Source organism: Lissotriton helveticus, chromosome 8 (assembly GCF_964261635.1).
Source record: "Lissotriton helveticus chromosome 8, aLisHel1.1, whole genome shotgun sequence".
Lineage (NCBI taxonomy): Eukaryota > Metazoa > Chordata > Amphibia > Caudata > Salamandridae > Lissotriton > Lissotriton helveticus.
In genome coordinates, this window is record NC_136069.1 from 1419730341 (window position 1) to 1419744610 (window position 14270).

Consider the following 14270-nt stretch of genomic DNA (forward strand, 5'->3'; position numbering starts at 1 on the left):
ATAATATTGTCGGAAGCAGATTGGCTAACTCGTAAAAGGGTTTCTTTGTTCCAGTGCTGAGAAGGCCACAGATGGTACGCAAAGTGGAGCAACCGTGGAGAACCTTGAGTTGATGGGGCAGGCCTATCTCGATGAGCCAACACAGGTCTTTGCTAATACGAACCCATTGCTGTATTGGTACAGGAAAATGGATCTATGGCCACTGATCGCCAACCCGGCTATAAATTATTTGTCTTGCCCACTCGCAAGCGTGTCTTCTGAACGTGTTTTCAGTGCTGCTGGTGCCATTGTAACTTCAAAAAGGACCCGCCTCTCGGCCAAAAATGTGGAAAGGTTAACACTGATCAAGATGAATCAGCACTTGATACCACCAGATTACAATGTATGTGAATGCACACAGGAACAAGAGGACACCGACTTAAGTGACGGAAGTTCTTCTCTATTACCTGACCTACTCCCGTCTCAATTCATGGAGTTTGAGGACGAGCTCTACTTCACTGACACCGAGCCCTGAAAATGACTTCCTTTTTTCGTCCTTATTCACTTTTCTTCCGGTGTGTCTCTCTTTGTTTTGCAACTTTTACCACAACAAAACCCTAATCACCTAATCACAACAAGTCCATCAGCAGCACTGTCTTCATCTTATATTTCTTATTGATTTGAAGGTGCCTCAGTCTGCATTCTTGAGGTTCACAAGTTCACAACTCAATCATGCTCCATTATTCTCCTCCTCCAGACTCCACCTATCCATTTCCCTCAAGGCGGATGGATGAATTACGACGAGTCCCCTAAAGTGGGACTGAAATTACTGACTGACTATCATGCTTACTGATTGCTGACAGAGTTACTTCTGATATTGACAGGAGAGGCTGCCCTGTGGGCCCTCACTTTCCGAAGAAGATGCGGACAAAAAGTAGAACAGGTAATGAATAATTGAGAAGATGGCATGCAGTGGACATGTGTTGGGGGGTTCCTGGTGTTTGGGGTGGGTTTTGGGGTCTGGGAGCACTGCTGGCACAGTCTAATTTTGATTGCATTTGTTTTTCAGGAAATCCATGGTGCGAAACGGGAGTTATGGCCTAGCTGCACAGCGCGCTTGGAGTGATTTTGGAATGAGGCCTAAATATTTCTAAGTGTGAGTTTTTCCGGTTTTGCTTTTTGCCTGTTTGGGGGTCTTTTACTTTTTTTCGCCTGTGTTGACGGGTCTAGGGGCATTGCTGGGAAGGTCTAATACCGGATAAAAGTGGTTTGGAGAAAATCGGAGGTGAAAAAGGTTTTGCGTTTTTGCTCACTTGCTTGTCTTTGGGGTGCTGTTTGGGGGGTTCCTGGTGTTTGGGGTGGGGTTTGGGGTCTGGGAGCACTGCTGGCACAGTCTAATTTTGATTGCATTTGTTTTTCAGGAAATCCATGGTGGAAAACGGGAGTTATGGCCTAGCTGAACAGCGCCCTTGGAGTGATTTTGGAATGAGGCCTAAATATTTCTAAGTGTGAGTTTTTCCGGTTTTGCTTTTTGCCTGTTTGGGGGTCTTCTACTTTTTTTCGCCTGTGTTGACGGGTCTGGGGGCATTGCTGGGAAGGTCTAATACCGGATAAAAGTGGTTTGGAGAAAATCGGAGGTGAAAAAGGTTTTGCGTTTTTGCTCACTTGCTTGTCTTTGGGGTGCTGTTTGGGGGGTTCCTGGTGTTTGAGGTGGGGTTTGGGGTCTGGGAGCACTGCTGGCACAGTCTAATTTTGATTGCATTTGTTTTTCAGGAAATCCATGGTGGAAAACGGGAGTTATGGCCTAGCTGCACAGCGCGCTTGGAGTGATTTTGGAATGAGGCCTAAATATTTCTAAGTGTGAGTTTTTCCGGTTTTGCTTTTTGCCTGTTTGGGGGTCTTCTACTTTTTTTCGCCTGTGTTGACGGGTCTGGGGGCATTGCTGGGAAGGTCTAATACCGGATAAAAGTGGTTTGGAGAAAATCGGAGGTGAAAAAGGTTTTGCATTTTTGCTCACTTGCTTGTCTTTGAGGTGCTGTTTGGGGGGGTTCCTGGTGTTTGGGGTGGGGTTTGGGGTCTGGGAGCACTGCTGGCACAGTCTAATTTTGATTGCATTTGTTTTTCAGGAAATCCATGGTGGAAAACGGGAGTTATGGCCTAGCTGCACAGCGCGCTTGGAGTGATTTTGGAATGAGGCCTAAATATTTCTAAGTGTGAGTTTTTCCGGTTTTGCTTTTTGCCTGTTTGGAGGTCTTCTACTTTTTTTCGCCTGGGTTGACGGGTCTGGGGGCATTGCTAGGAAGGTCTAATACCGGATAAAAGTGTTTTGGATAAAATACATGGTGAAAACGTTTTTCACTTTTTAGAGTTTTCGCTCACTTTTGTGTTTTCGGGGGCCTGTTTGGGGGGATTCCTGGTGTTTGGGGGTGGGGTTTGGTGTCTTGGAGCAACGCTGGGTATGGATACTTTTGATTGCAGGAGGTTTGAAGCAAATCCATGGTGGCAAAGGGGAGTTAGGGCCTAGCTGCAGAGCACGCACAGAGTGATTTTGGAAATTTGCCTAAAAATTTCTAAGTCCCCATTTTTGTATTTTTACTTTTTGGTTGTTTGGGGGTCTTCTACTTGTTTTCGCCTGGATTGACAGGTCTGGGGGCTTTGCTGGGAAGGTCTAATACCGGATAAAAGTGGTTTGGAGAAAATCGGAGGTGAAAAAGGTTTTGCGTTTTTGCTCACTTGCTTGTCTTTTGGGTGCTGTTTGGGGGGTTCCTGGTGTTTGGGGGTGGGGTTTGGGGTCTGGGAGCACTGCTGGCACAGTCAAATTTTGATTAGATTTGTTTTTCAGGAAATCCATGGTGGAAAACGGGAGTTATGGCCTAGCTGCACAGCGCGCTTGGAGTGATTTTGGAATGAGGCCTAAATATTTCTGTGTGTGAGTTTTTCCGGTTTTGCTTTTTGCCTGTTTGTGGGTCTTCTACTTTTTTTCGCCTGGGTTGATGGGTCTGGGGGCATTGCTAGGAAGGTCTAATACCGGATAAAAGTGTTTTGGATAAAATACATGGTGAAAAAGTTTTTCACTTTTTAGAGTTTTCGCTCACTTTCGTGTTTTCGGGGGCCTGTTTGGGGGGGTTCCTGGTGTTTGGGGGTGGGTTTTGGCATCTTGGAGCAACACTGGGTATGGATACTTTTGATCACTCAGCAGCACGAGACGTCGCGTGACAGACACAGTCCGTCATCATGATTGCAGACCACTAACAAATGTCCTATAACAAGTAATAAATAATATACTCAGCGTATCAATCCACCACTATCTCTTCAAAGTGGCAGCAGCAGGAGTACAAAGAAGGACTAGACTTGAGTCTACTGTCTCTATGACTAAAAAGTTGCAAACAAGTAAGCATAGAAGCAACGCCAATAACCAGGCGAGCACCTGCAATGACAGAAGCTATTTAAACATTAATTTACCTGCAATGTAATCGAATCAGCAGCATTCGTACTCTTCAGGAAAACAATAGATTAGCAATATAACAGAGCAGAAGGAAAAAAAGCAGTTATTAAATAGCTACTTACCAAGGCCAGGGATCTCCAATCCTAGCAGGTCGAGCATGTCATGCTCCCGGTCCAGGATATCACTCCACCGGTGCGTCACTTGCTGGTAGGTGTGCCGGACCCCAGACTCCTTATACATGCGCCGGCACACCTTCTCCCACAGCTGGCGACGCTCCTGGAGGCCGTAACCGGAAGCAATCCGCCCACCTGCTGCCACGGTCTTAGGGAGGTGGACTCGGACAAAAACCATCAAGGCGGCCACCTCCACCGCAGAGAAGATCTCCCTGGCCTGGACTCCCTCCCCTCTCAAACGCCCGCAAGGGAGCCGGGTATGGGGTGCTGGGCCCTTCCCCTTGCCCTTGTCGCCTCCCTTAGCCATGGTCCTCGGCACAAGAAGAAGGAAAGAAGAATAGGTGTGAAAAAAAATAAGAGAGAGAGCGAAATAAATAAAGTAGGTAATAAAGTAACAAAAAGTTAATAAAAACACAAAATATAGATATTGGAAATTGAAGAGAGAGATAATAAGCAAAAAAAAGCAAAACAAAGTTCAGAAACACATAGGATTACAAAGATGTAAGATGGATAGAAAGATAGCATGCCCAAAACCATAGCAGTGAATGAAAAACAAGATGGCCACGCTTATAGAGGACCGCGTGGGTAAGTTTGCGCGATATTTCCCCTGCGAGCACGCGAAAACGCCCGCGACCACGTAATCGCGCGCCGCATACGACACGAGCATGCAACTAGCGCCCGGAAACTGAAACACGTCACGCAAACAAGATGGCCACGCCCATACACGACTGCATGGGCAACCTCGGGGTCGGTGCGCTGCAAGCGGTCCGCGAATAAGCAAAAAAACGGGCAAACACGCAAAAAAAAAGAAATCCGCAAATTCGCACGATTTTGCGGATTGCAAGTTCGATTTTGCACTAATTCGCGCCCCGCGAATCTCGCGAAATGGCAGAAAAACGAACTTTGGAAAACTGAAAGCACTTAGAGGTGCAAAAGTTCAAGCTAATTTGTAACCATTCCCTGTAGTGCTTCCTGAGGGGCCCCTCCAGAGTTCAGTTGTCTACTTGCAACTATTCTCTGACCCTGCTCTGACCCTCAAAGCAGGGTCAGAGAATAGTTACAAGTATGGCACAATGCTCCTGTAAAAAAATAACTGCAACAGGAAGCACTTACAGCTAAGGAAGCAGGTGCCAGATTTGAAGCACAAATTCAGTGACACATTAACCAGCCCCAAATTAATTCATCTCAGTTGATGCTGGGCAGGTGTGCTTTCCCCCATAATCTACAGTGGTGAACAAGAGGGTGGTAGTGGTGAACCAGAGGGTGACAGTGGTGAACCAGAGGGTGGCAGTGGTGAGTGCTGAACCTGAGGGTGGCAGGGGTGAACCAGAGGGTGTCAGTTATGAACCAGAGGGTGCTGTGATGAGCCAGAGGGTGGCAGTGATGAACCAGAGGGTGGCAGTGGTGAACCAGAGGGTGCTGTGATGAACCAGAGGGTGGCAGTGATGAACCAGAGGGTGACAGTGATGACCCAGAGGGTGGCAGTGGTGAACCAGAGGGTGACAGTGGTGAACCAGAGGGTGCTGTTATGAACCAGAGGAAGGCAGTGGTGAGTGCGGAACCAGAGGGTGGCAGAAGGGGTGAACCAGAGGGTGCTGTGATGAACCAGAGGGTGGCAGTGGTGAGTGCTGAACCTGAGGGTGGCAGGGGTGAACAGGAGGGTGTCAGTGGTGAACCAGAGGGTGCTGTGATGAACCAGAGGGTGGCAGTGATGAACCAGAGGGTGGCAGTGGTGAACCAGAGGGTGGCAGTGATGAACCAGAGGGTGGCACTGGTGATCCAGAGGGTGCTGTGATGAACCAGAGGGTTGCAGTGATGAACCAGAGGGTGGCAGTGGTGAACCAGAGGATGCTGTGATGAACCAGAGGGTGGCAGTGATGAACCAGAGGGTGACAGTGATGACCCAGAGGGTGGCAGTGGTGAACCAGAGGGTGACTGTGGTGAACCAGAGGGTGCTGTTATGAACCAGAGGAAGGCAGTGGTGAGTGCGGAACCAGAGGGTGGCAGAAGGGGTGAACCAGAGGGTGCTGTGATGAACCAGAGGGTGGCAGTGGTGAGTGCTGAACCTGAGGGTGGCAGGGGTGAACCAGAGGGTGTCAGTGGTGAACCAGAGGGTGCTGTGATGAACCAGAGGGTGGCAGTGATGAACCAGAGGGTGGCAGTGGTGAACCAGAGGGTGGCAGTGATGAACCAGAGGGTGGCAGTGGTGAACAAGAGGGTGGCACTGGTGAACCGGAGGGTGCTGTGATGAACCAGAGTGTGGCAGTGATGAACCAGAGGGGGACAGTGATGATCCAGAGGGCGACAGTGGTGAACCAGAGGGTGCTGTGATGAACCAGAGGGTGGCAGTGATGAACCAGAGGGTGGCAGTGGTGAACCAGAGGGTGGCAGTGATGAACCAGAGGGTGGCACTGGTGAACCAGAGGGTGCTGTGATGAACCAGAGGGTGGCAGTGATGAACCAGAGGGGGACAGTGATGATCCAGAGGTTGGCACTGGTGAACCAGAGGGTGCTGTGATGAACCAGAGGGTGCTGTGATGAACCAGAGGGTGGCAGTGATGAACCAGAGTGGGACAGTGATGATCCAGAGGGTGACAGTGGCAAACCAGAGGGTGGCAGAGATGAACCAGAGGGTGACAGTGGTGAACCAGAGGGTACTGTGATGAACCAGAGGGTGTCAGTGGTGAACCAGAGGGTGGCAGGGGTGAACCAGAGGGTGTCAGTGGTGAACCTGAGGGTGCTGTGATGAACCAGAGGGTGGCAGTGATGAACCAGAGGGTGGCAGTGGTGAACCAGAGGGTGACAGATGTGAACCAGAGTGAGATAGTGGTGAACCAGAGAGTGGCAGTGGTGAACCAGAGGGTGGCAGTAGTGAACCAGAGGGTGCTGTGCCCATACATGACTGCATGGGTAACTTCTCCGTGCTAGCGGGTCGATAACACACAAAAAACTCTGCGAACACGCAAAAACCCAAAATTCGCAATTTCGCACAAATTCACGAATTATGCGGATCGCGAATTCGCTTTCGCACGATTTTGCGGACCGCGATTTCGCAGATTTCGCCCATGCTTACTTACCAGATACTTCCACTAGTGCTGCACATGCTCGCAACAGTAAGAAGGGAAGAGTATCCTTCCCCCAGGCACCGCTGCCCCTGTCTCCCCTGCTGCCCTCAGTGTTGAGGCTGTGGACCTTTTGCGCCAGTGGTGTGTGGGTCGGACAACTCTCCTGAATGCCTTTCAAGACCATAACAAGAAGTTGGCACAGGTAGGTGCCTTAATGGAGGGCAATCATTCTGACGTGGGTGGGCTACACAGGACTGTCCAGTCCTTGAACTCCACAGTGATGGCAGCCATTCAGCTGTGACAACCCCCTTGCCAGTGGCTACATCTGATGAGAGTGACCAAACACCACAGCCCACAGGCTCCAGATAACCACATGCAACACACAACAGCAGCACCCCAAGCGGGACAGAACACAGACACCATACCCCAAACAAATAAAAGTCACACAGGAGTGCAAAGGCAAAAGCCCTTCAGGTGACACTAAGAGGCATCAAGCCAAGAGGCAGGCCTCAGGCTCACAAACCTCAAAATCAGCCCCATCCAAGGACTCTCCTGTCCCAAAAGCAGCTCCCAAAGACAGACAAACAATTGCTGTGCCTGCTATGAACCTAGTGCCTGCTAAGAGTCCGCAGAAAAAGCCCTCTTAGGGAGATTGACCCACAGCCTCAACTCCCACCCACACCCCTGTGAAGCTGGGACAGGAGGGCACTGTGGGGGGTTCACCTGGTCAACAGGGGATGGAGGGGAAAATGCGAGGCCAGGCCACGCGTACCGCCAGATCCAGAAGATCCCCAGAGGGAGGGCCACCACCTGCACCTGATGCACCTTTGGTGAAGAGTGGTCCTGTTGTGCCCGTCCCACTTCCCACTCCTACCAAGACAATGATTCCCTATTGAATCCCCAAGAAGTGGAAAGACAGCCCTCCACATTCTCCCTCACACACTGGCTCTCACGGCAGCATGTCTCCGCCTCCACGTGCCACCACACCTTCCAGTCCAAGCAGCCCTCTGGCTCCCAAAGCAATTGATGCCTCTACCTCAGCTGGTCCTCCCTCTTCCAGGTCCAATCCTCCAATTTGGTCCGAACATCAGCCCCCACCAGTTCGACTGACAGCCAAGTCTGAGGCAAAGTCCCCCTCCCACAGCTAGCTCTTCCACAGCGGTGCCTGAACTGCCCATTGTTATCCCCCTAGCTGTGTTGCTGACCATTGCAGTGTACGGTGTCACCCATTCCCTGTCAAGGTTCTCACGCACACATGTACCTCCGTTACACTATGGACTAGCCACTGGCCTTGCTGTTTGTTATTTGGATTCCCATTCCCTGTGCAGGTTCTCATGTACACATGTACCTCCTTTGAACTATGGACTGGCCACTGGCCTTGCTGTTTGTAATTTGGATGCCCATTCCCTGTGCAGGTTCTCATGCAAGACGGAGGTACTCATCCTCGGACCCACCCCCTCAGCCTGGGATGACTCCTGGTGGCCGACCACACTTGGAATAGCACCAACACCCACTGACCATGCACGCAACATAGGATTCATCCTCAACTCCTCCCTCTCCATGTCTATGCAGGTCAACGCTGTCTCCTCCTCCTGCTACAACACCCTCCGCATGCTCCACAGGATTTACAAGTGGATCCCGACCGAAACAAGAAAAACTGTGACACAGACCCTTGTCAGCAGCAGACTGGACTATGGCAATGCACTCTACACAGCCAAACACCTACGACGACTACAATGCACCCAAAACGCCTCCGCCCTACTGATCGTCAATGTCCGCCGCCGCAGCCACATCACCTCCCACCTGCGAGACCTACACTAGCTCCCCATCGACAAGAGGATCACCTTCAAGCTCCTTACCTACACACACAAAGCACTCCAAAACGCCGGACCAGCCTACCTGAACAGCAGACTCAGCTTCTACACCTTCACCCGCCAGCTCCGCTCCGCCAGCCTCACACTTGCCGCTGTCCCCCGCATCCAACGAACAACCTCCGGCGGTAGATCCTTCTCTGACCTCGCTGCCTAGACCTGGAACAACCTCCCCACCAACATACGACAGACCCAAGACCTACTCACCTTCAGAAGACTCCTCAAGACCTGGCTCTTCGAGCAGTAGCAGCACCCCCCCCCCCTCAGCACCTTGAAACCCTCACAGGTAAGTAGCGCGCTCTACAAGTACTCTGATTGATTGATTGATTGATGCACACATGTACATCTTTTGCACTATGGACTGGACTCTGGACTTGCTGTTTGTTATTTGGTTGCCCATTCCCTGCACAGGTTCTCATGCACAATTGTACCTCATTTGAACTGTGGACTGGCCACGGGCCTTGCTGTTTGTTATTTGGATGCCCATTCCCTGTGCAGGTTCTCATGCACACATTTACCTCCTTTGAACTATGGACTGGCCACTGGCCTTGGTCTTGTCTACTTTTGATGCCTATCTGGATAATATGTAATAAAGACAGTTACTCCTGTTGTCTGCTTTGTCAGTGTCATTGTTAAATAAAAAGTGGTATGTATGGGTATGGTTTCATGAGACATATGCTCTGTATGCCACTTGCTTCTTTAACTTTTTTAGGGTTTGCCAGTGGTGAGAGGCACTTTAGTTCTTCTTTATTCTGAGGCTTGAGGGTGCAATGATGGGTGTTTGTGATGATCTACTATTATTATACTCATCATTGGTCATGTTTGCTAAATTGTACACGTGGCATGTAATGAGACAATGCCAGACCAGAGGTGAATTCTATCCACAGGATTATTTATGAGGTGGCCAGGGTCCATCATATCTGTGTGATCGTTCTTGATGTGTGAACAGAAGTGTTGATGTATGGTCACTTTGTGATGGCCTGTCTTCCTAGTCACATGAGTACATTTGAATGTGTGCACTTGCGCAGTCTTAAAGTATAATGGGGTGACTTTGTCAGTAGTGTTGATGTATGTGTGCCCCTGCAATGCCAACTGCACACATGTAGGACACAGAAGCTGAGTGCCATGTCATTCAGATTGTGGGCACATGTAGGAGTTGGAGGTTGTGCACTGTGCAGTGTGTTGGTATGTCCTTGCACTCCTGGGGGACACTTACTTGTTGTTGCTGCCAGTTGTGAGTATGCAGAGTGTGTGATTGCCAAGTCTGTGTTGTGTTTTGTTGACCTGTCATGTGTCTTGTTACTGTTTGTGCTCACTGTCCAGACCTGCTCAGCCACACTGTCTTTATTTGTGAGTTTCCTCGTGATTGCTGTCACTTGACCCATTTTTGGCTGCAGTATGGTATGTGGGATGTGGAGTCATACCATCCCCTATCTGTGCTTTTGATGCCTACCCATTGTGAGTGACTCTGTTATGTGTTTGTGTGCAGTACACTCCTGACCTGTCCACTACTGACATACACACCACTTTAATCTCATGTCACCTACCCCTTGGGATGCCAGTGTGTGAGCCACCCCACCACTTCATTTGTTTCACTATGGTTTGTGGTGCTGATCTGTGTATAGGACCAATGTGCCACTCAGGACAGTTTCCCAATTAGTTATGTGTTACTTGCTTGTACTGGTTTGCAGTCATGGTTGTTCATGTGCAGTGCAAATGTTTTTGCTGCACAGTCCTCTGGTCATGTTGTTTGCACTTGGGTGTCCCTGAGGTGTGCATCTGTGGGTGTTGGGTAAGCTGTATGTGTATTTGCTGAGGTACTGCTAGCCTTCCTGAGTGTGATGTTGTCTGTGTGTTGTGCTGATTTGTGTTGTGTGAGTACATTTTGTGGCACTGAGATGTGTGTGCTACTGATTTGGATGGTGTACATACACTGTTTGGCCTGCATGCAGTGCTGTCAGTGTATTCTGTATTGTTCTTGCCTGGTGTGCATCCCCCTGATGTCCAGCTGAGTTTGCTATGTGATGGATTTGCATGTGCATCTGTTGTGTTTTTGTTGTGAATGTATGCAGTGTTTGGCCTGTGTTGGCTCTTCCTGCTGACATATGTTCTCTGTTGGTTATCTTCTGTTTGCATGACATTGTTTGTGAGTAGGTTGTTCATTATGATACATTCTGATGTGTGTTCCAAGTGTGGTGTGCAATACTTGTGTGTCTATTACATGCAGCAAGGTGTATTCTTGTTACTGGGCTTGTTTTGAATGCAGAATAGTGCTATGTCCTCCTATATTTGACCTCTCACTTGTCTGTGTTGTGCATGTGCATGCTTGTGATACACTATGACATCATGTTGACTTGATGGGTGGTGTCGTGTCTCTGTTAGCTTATTGTCCCATTTGTCCCAGTTTGTGTTCATGATTGTTTTGAGATGATGCAATTCTTGTTTGTGTTGGGGGTATGGTGTCAGTGCATTGGTCCTGAATGACAATGCTGTGTACTTCTTTTCTGTCTGGGGTCCCATTGCCTTTCCAGTGTTTGGGTGGCCATGTGTGGGCTTGTTGGCCTTCTGTGTATGTTGTTTGTGAGGTTTGTATATGGCTATTGTTTTTGTGTGAGCATTGGTTCAGGCATCCCTGAGTGTGTGTGTGGTGTTTGTGGATGCACCCCAAGGAAGTGTGATTTGTTGTCAGTGAACTCACATGACATTGTTTGCACCATTCTGTGTGTTTAACACTGGTGTTGAGTGCTGCAGGTGTGAGGTGGGTTGAGGAGGGGTATGTGTGAAGGTCCAACTTGGGTATGACAGTCAGGGAGTGTGACAGTGAGCTATGTGTGTTGTGCTGATTCATACACATGTCAATTAAGGTGACACAGATGTGTGGCTGATCACTGTTTGACTTCAGACACTTCCCATCCTTCCAGCACGTATGCATGGCTTGCCTTGAGTTGTTGCATGGAGGTCACTTTGGTTTAATTTCACTCACTGTGCCACCCACATCTGATTTGATGGCCTAAGGGTGGAGCGATATGTGGCTTCTCTTGCATGTGATGTACACATGCGTTGTGGCTTGCTCCATGGCTTTCCAGCACTGTCCACTTCACTTTTGGCAAGCCCAGTCTTTCATTGCTGCTGATATCTGGTATGTGTATGTGGCTCTGTGTCAGTGTGGGGTGTGTCTGAGTGACTTGACAGGCAGTGTGGACAGTTCTGTGGTTGTTCATATGCAGTGTGATTCTTCATTTTGTGATTAGACTCCGTTTGCTTGACATGAGTGGAAGGTAGGTGTGCTGAGAAGGGATACCCTGCCTCTGAGCTTCTGTGCAGAGTGTTCACTTCACCCCACTTCCTAAGACAGGCTCCGTGGTTGTTTGGTGCATGAGGAGCAGGATCTGGCTACACCTAGAAGAGGAATTGTGCAGGGGGGCACAGGAGGAGCACACAGAATGTCCCCAAATGGGTGTTGGGAGCATAGTTTGTGAAGGGTAGAGGTGGGGCCCTGTAAATATTTGTGGACTGCTCATGCCTGGCGCCGGCCCTACCTACTACACTGTGCGCAGGTTTTCCCACGTCTGCACCACTGCGGTGACGTAACCGGGACATTGAAGTAATTTCACGGTTGATGGGTGACCCGGATGCGGAGGTGTGATTTTCTTAAAGGTAGGACATGTGTGGGTACACTTGGGGATGTGTTCCTGTCCCCACCATGTCTGATGTGGACAGGAACCGTATGCCAGCACAGGAGTTGTATGTTGTGGTTGTGTGCAAATTGTGTCTTTGCATACTACCAGCATTGTCCACGTCGGTGCATTTCTTGCTGGTAGTGAAAGAGGTACAGCACCGGAAAGGCTGGTAGAGCTGGTACCATTGTGGTTGGGTCCGGGTGGAGGGGACCGGGAGTCTGGTTTCACGCTTCGCCGTCTCTGGTTGGGTGGAATCTCCGCTGCGGTGTAATGGGCTGTTTGGGGCATCCTGATTTGTACGGCGGATGGGACGTCATTCCGCACGGTGGTGGGTCTCTATCGGCTCCCACCGCCGTGGTGGTGGGGGCATATTTATGGCGGTTCACATCGCACCGCGGCGGACGGGAAATGGGCTATGTTTGTCCATTGTAATATGGCGGGCGCGAAGACCGCTGCTGAAGTGCTCAAAAATACATTTTCCGCCAGTACCACAGTTGTGTCACCACCGGTCATCCTAATGAGCCCCTTAGTGTCTAAAATACTTTAAAATGTGTGTATATATGTGTTTTACACCTCTTAACAAAGGCGAGATCGATGCAGTTACTGAAGGCATCACAATACAGCATAATAGTGAAAACAGAAAGTAGGGTTCAAACACAGTTTGTAAAAAAGTTACTACATATACTTGTGTACAAACATGTTGTTAAAGTCAGTGATGTGAGTATTGTAAAAGAATTACTTTTTAAGTTATAATTTTAGAATGTGGTGGTGGTCATTGAATGTTCGCATTTATTTTGCAATTTTGCGTCGTGATTGCGATCATCGCGACGTCGCTGTAAAGCCTAAAATGTATGGTATAACAAATCCATTAAACTGCCCAATCAAGCACTGTTCTGGAAGGAATGGATCGATAAAGGAATTCTTACTTATAGACAGCTTCTTTCCAATAAGACTTTACTAACCTATCAGGAACTCCGCGCCTCTTTTGGTATCTCCAACAAACACTTTTCACACTTTCATGCACTTCTCCCTATATTATCCTCTATTACCCTACAGGATATCCTTCCTTCCTTCTCTCCCCCTTTTCTTGCCTCCCCTCCGAATTTTCATATCCCTCTTAGAGCTTCGGCCATTTATAAACTACTCTCTCCCTCCCCAATTGATAGACCTAAATCTAAACTTGAACTTATTTGTGAGTTGGACCTAGGTCATACTTTCTCTGAGTTCACCTGGGATTCCATTTGGTCCAAACTACACTCAGCTTCTCGTTCTGCCAGCACCACGTTGACCCTCTACTTTTTCTATATTAGACTTTTCCATACTCCTTGTGACCTATTTAAATTTAAAATGTTGGCCTTGTTCTTGCATTACTAGTGATTTGCTACACATGTTTTTTCTATGCCCTAAAGTTCAACTAATGTGGTCGCAAGTTTGGTCTACACTTAACAATATTTTATCCACTACTGTTCCTTTTGATATTTCTTCTGTTTTTCTGGGTGGTTTGGCCCCTGTTTGGGATGTCCCGCCCCATACTCGTAAATTTATTGATCTCTGTATTGCTATTGGTTTTCAAATTATCACAACTAACTGGAAAGATACTAAGAATGTTGTTTACAATGCTTGGTGGAATTTACTTTGTCATCATCATAGATTAGATCGTGCATGTGCTTCTTCTATTCCCCTGTTGATCAAACGTGATTTATTATGGTCCCCTTTAACGGATTTTTTATCTAGATGTACCCCATAATTACCTGTTTTATTTATATTTTACAATATCCTGTCCTTACTTTCATTGTATTTATCTTTTAATTGCTGCATTTTCTCTTTCTTTCCCTCTTCCTTTCTTTTTTTCCTCCCTCCCTCCCTTCTTTCTTTCCCCCAAAATGTAAACTTTTAAAAGCATATTCCCCTTAGTACATATTTCACCCCCTCTGGGGGTTTTAGTCTTACTGGTGCAATGTCTTCCATTACTTTTCTCAAATTTGCTCCTAATTTTTTTCATTGCTATTTTACTGATGTTTTACATTGCTTTAATCTTCCCCATAAAGCTTTTCAAA